Source organism: Gadus macrocephalus, chromosome 12 (genome assembly GCF_031168955.1).
Source record: "Gadus macrocephalus chromosome 12, ASM3116895v1".
Taxonomy (NCBI): Eukaryota; Metazoa; Chordata; class Actinopteri; order Gadiformes; family Gadidae; genus Gadus; species Gadus macrocephalus.
The window spans coordinates 26817235-26822665 of NC_082393.1; positions in this window are offsets into that span (position 1 = coordinate 26817235).

Below are 5431 nucleotides of genomic sequence, written 5' to 3' on the forward strand. Positions count from 1 at the left end.
TCCACACTGCCCCAGGTCACCTCCACACTGCCCCAGGTCACCTCCACACTGCCCCAGGTCACCTCCACACTGCCCCAGGTCACTACCTCCACGCTGTCTGCTCTCTACCTCCACACTGCCCCAGGTCACCTCCACACTGCCCCAGGTCACCTCCACACTGCCCCAGGTCACCTCCACACTGCCCCAGGTCACCTCCACACTGCCCCAGGTCACTACCTCCACGCTGTCTGCTCTCTACTTCCACACTGCCCCAGGTCACCTCCACACTGCCCCAGGTCACCTCCACACTGCCCCAGGTCACCTCCACACTGCCCCAGGTTCCTGCCTCCACACTGTCTGGTCCCTGCCTCCACCAGGTCCCTGCCTCCACACTGTCTGGTCCCTGCCTCCATGCTGCCCCAGGTCCCTGCCTCCACGCTGCCCCCCGCCCGGCGCCCGCCCGCTGCAGCCCCAGCCCGCGGCTCTCCTGCGGGGCCGTAGAGCCGTCTCTCTGCCCTTGGGAGCATGGTGCCTCACGCTGCTTTCGATTCCATAACCGTTCACATCACGACATAATGAGTCTAAATGGCTCCACATGCACATTAGGCCCCAGCCAATCATTTTTCCACCAATTTACTCCCATGATTAAATCTTTTTTTCCAGCGTGAGTCAGAGCTCTGGGCCAGGCGAGGGGGCTGCAGCGTGTGTTCTCAGAGCGGGGCGCTGGGGGGGTGGGCAGCGTGTGTTCTCAGAGCGGGGCGCTGGGGGGGGGGGGGCAGCGTGTGTTCTCAGAGCGGGGCGCTGGGGGGGGGGGGGGGAGAAACACTTCCAAAGACTGTGCTTGGATCGGGAAAGCATCTTTGGTTAATATATATATATATTTATTTATTTATATATATACATATATATATATAGATATATATATTAGGGCTTTGACTTCGAACTTCGTAATTCGAATATAATTCGAATGTCAAAAAATAAATCAGCCCTTAATATTCGAACCTGTTATGGGCAGGCCAAGAGGGAGAGACGTCGGAGAACCTGACGCAGTCTATTCATAATATTGTAATGACCACGGAAGAGGCAGTAAATTAAGTTTTGATTAGACAGCGATTTATTAGAAACCCTATAACCGTTGGAACACGTAAGACCGGTAACCATAGCAACGCCGGTAAACAAACCTCGAAAAAACCCAATCCAGGGCTGAATCCGAATATAGTATGCATTTTGTAGTACGCCACAAATATAGCGCGTCCGAATGCTCAGTACGCATTGTGTAGTACGGAAAACGTTAAAGAATGCGTACTACCGCCACAGTATACAACGGTAGGTCACTACGCTATCCCACAATGCAACCGGAGTCGGGTAACGAACGAAGAAGAGATGGCTGACCCGACACTACCAACAGCGGCTTAGAAAGACGTCGTAGAAAGCGGCGAAAAAAAGAGACATTAAAAAACTAAAGTAAGTAATTAAGTAAAAAGAGACATTTTTAATTTAATAGCAACGATGACAAGACGGAAAACAGGTATCTATCATCTGAGGGGAGATACGTCATCTCCAAACATCCGGTGGAGTTTCGGCGGTGTTCGGAAGCGTTCAGAGGCGTTCTACCAGAGAATGTCTAATATGAGACGTAGACGGGCTCTGGTTCTACGCATAGCTGTAGACCGTGGCTGTTTCCCAAAGTGAAGGCTGCAGCCTTGCTAGGACGCGTCCTTGCTAGTCGCGTCCTATGGAGATGAGACTAGAGTGCTAGCTCGAGTGCTTCCTAGCGTTTGTAACGTTCAGACTTTGGAACGACTTGGTAGTGTGGAAGCGCTTCCGCTTCCGCTTTTTAATACTGCGTGTCCGCTTGTAAACACATGTACGCTTATGAATAAAACATGGCAGCAATCAAGCTGATCGATATTTATTTGACTTTTGTCTGTTATGAATGCGGTCATGTCTCCTTCGCATGGAGCCTCTTTGGGGAAGTCACAAAAGCTTTGTTGCGGTTGATAGAATCGTCTTTATTAAAAGGAATATCCATTCAATTTGTATAAAACTAAGTCTGAGAACTTAATTCATGCATCACATTACAGTACGTTTGATTACTATTATGCAGGGGGGGGGAAGACAAAGAAAGAGATGATAAACATGTATTTATTTGGATATATTATTTAACTGATCTGATTCATTCATTCATATATGCCTACAATCTACCAGTGGTTTGAACACATAAGTATATCATATAAAATACAATTATATACGTTCATTAAAAATTACAAACATTGCAAATGATCGGTTTGGTATACATAAATAATGTAATCTTGTGAGCGAGTAAATTGACATTGGTTACAGTGGTGTTTAACACCAGAGCCGTCCATGCAAAATATAGCAACGTATCATTAAGTTGCAAAAACGTTTGAAAAGTGGCATAGGTCTTTAGGCTTGATTATTTGCATTAACATGATGAATCTATAAAAAGCAATACGGCACAAAATATTTCTGAAAACTAATATAACTTCACTTCATTTGAACGTGTACTGCGCTGCCATTTTCAAGAACCCGCCCAGTAAACGCAGAGGATTGTGGGTAGTTTTGGGCTGTTTCCCAATGTCAAGGAAGCATCATGGGAAGCATGCTCAACGGCCGCCCTTTTAAGGACGCTACGTCATAGAACGCCGACAAGCACTGTTCCAATGTTGAGGACACTCGAAAGCCGCGCCATTTTTGCGTCCTTTGTTTTTGAGAATTACGAGATTTTTCAAGGATGCATCGCTGCATCCTAGACGAGCCAAAACTACCCACAATCCTCTGCGTTCACTGGGCGGGTTCTTGAAAATGGCAGAGCAGTACACGTTCAAACGAAGTGAAGTTATATTAGTTTTCAGAAATATTTTGTGCCGTATTGCTTTTTATAGATTCATCATGTTAATGCAAATAATCAAGCCTAAAGACCTGTGCCACTTTTCAAACGTAAGCGCACATGTGTTTACAAGCGGACACGCAGTATTAAAAAGCGGAAGCGGAAGCGCTTCCACACTACCAAGTCGTTACAAAGTCTGAACGTTACAAACGCTAGGAAGCACTCGAGCTAGCACTCTAGTCTCATCTCCATAGGACGCGACTAGCAAGGACGCGTCCTAGCAAGGCTGCAGCCTTCACTTTGGGAAACAGCCTTGGCTCGTCTAGGATGCAGCGATGCATCCTTGAAAAATCTCGGAATTCTCAAAAACAAAGGACGCAAAAATGGCGCGGCTTTCGAGTGTCCCGTACTACACTGTCAAGTGTAGTACGGTCAAGTAGTAGACACTGAACAGAAATAGTATGTAGGCCTACTAAGTATTCGGATTCAGCCCAGGTCTTACTGAAGGCATTTAATGGTCAAAATATTAATAAATATTCGAATATATTCGAATATTAATATTAATAAACAAACGAACTTCGAATATGATTTTTGGGCAAAAGTCAAAGCCCTAATATATATAGATGTATGTATGTATGGATATATATATATATATATATATATATATATATATATATATATATATATATATATATATATATATATATATATTTATGTATGTATGCATATATATAGAATTTTTTTTTCATATTATATTTCGATTTTTTTGTTTGTATGTATTTTTGTGCTTGCAAGTATCTATTAATATATGTGTGTGTGTGTGTGTGTGTGTGTGTGTGTGTGTGTGTGTGTGTGTGTGTGTGTGTGTGTGTGTGTGTGTGTGTGTGTGTGTGTGAGCAGTGTGGCAGTGTTGTGATGTGTTTCTGAGGAGCGGGAGCGGCCTGGAGCTGGAGCCATTAGCTGCTCTAGTAAAGCTGGTGGAGCTGGAGACGCGGCGAGCGGCAGGTATTTCCTGCCTCTTGATCTTGGAGGGCAGAGCTCCTACTGCCAGTGGGGGTCCGGCCTTCATAATAAGTTGTGGTTTTATGCCAACAGTTTATTATTCAATTAATTTTTTATGTGAGACCATTTATGGGTGTGTAGTGTTCCTGTACGTGTTTGAGAGAGCATGAGCTGAGCGACGCGTGTGTGTTTGTTTGCATGTACGGGCTTGTGTATCGGTGTATCTGTGTGTATCTGTGTGTGTTTTCTTTGAATTGTTTTGTGTGTGTGTGTGTGTGTGTGCATTTGATGTAGGTGTGTGTGTGTGTGTGTGTGTGTGTGTGTGTGTGTGTGTGTGTGTGTGTGTGTGTGTGTGTGTGTGTGTGTGTGTGTGTGTGTGTGTGTGTGTGTGTGTGTGTGTGTGTGTGTGTGTGTGTGTATGCATGTCTTGCACCTCAGTGCCAGTAAATACTGTGGTCCGGGCCAAAGTGCTCCTCCCACTGACCAGCAGCAGCAGCGCTGGCTGTGTGCAAAGAGGAGGAGGAGGAAGAGGAAGAGGAGGAGGAGGAGGAGGAAAGGTGATGGTAGAGAGACAGCAGCAGCCTCTCTCTGGTTTGCCGTGACTCATTAATGTTCCCCTTCTTCCACCTCCCACCCTGGATGACGGCACAATCATCTGCCAGTGGAGCGTGTGTGTGTTGGTGAGAGTGTGTGTGTTGGTGAGTGAGTGGGAGTGTGTGTGTTGGTGAGAGTGTGTGTGTTGGTGAGAGTGTGTGTGTGTTGGTGAGTGTGTGTGTTGGTGAGAGTGTGTGTTTGTGGGAGTGAGTGTAGGTGTTGGTGAGAGTGAGTGTGTGTGTTTGGGGGAGGGAGTGTGTGTGTTGGGGAGAGTGAGTGTGTGTGTTGTTGAGAGTGTGTGTGTTGGTGAGAGTGAGTGTGTGTGTTGGGGAGAGTGAGTGTGTGTGTTTGTGAGAGTGCGTGTGTGTGTTGGTGAGAGTGCGTGTGTGTGTTGGGGAGAGTGAGTGTGTGTGTTTGTGGGAGTGAGTGTGTGTTGGTGAGAGTGAGTGTGTGTGTTGGTGGGAGTGAGTGTGTTTGTGGGAGTGAGTGTGTTTGTGGGAGTGAGTGAGTGTGTGTGTTGGTGAGAGTGCGTGTGTGTGTTGGTGAGAGTGCGTGTGTGTGTTGGTGAGAGTGCGTGTGTGTGTTGGTGAGAGTGAGTGTGTGTGTTTGGGGGAGGGAGTGTGTGTCCCCACAGCTACCCTCCGCGTGCGTTCAGCCTACTACACACTCAGGGAGCATTACCGTCTTGAGGAAAACAGGATGTGAGCTTTTAAGACCACACTAAAGCAGTTTATGACAGAGTGGGACATTGTTCAGACATGTTCCTCGCCCTGTATACAAGGGGAACATTGAACCAGCCCGGTGGTTAGACTGTGAGGGCTGTGGGGGAGGTGACATTGTTAGCCAAAGCTAATAGTCATTTGCCCATCGTATTGGTTCGCCCATTTAGAAAAGCGAGCAATGTGCTGTGATTGGCACGGTATGACTCATCTCAAGGAAAGGTAAAGAATAAATCAGTAAATAAACACATTAAAACCTGTAAGCCTCATCATTGCCTTCAAGGAC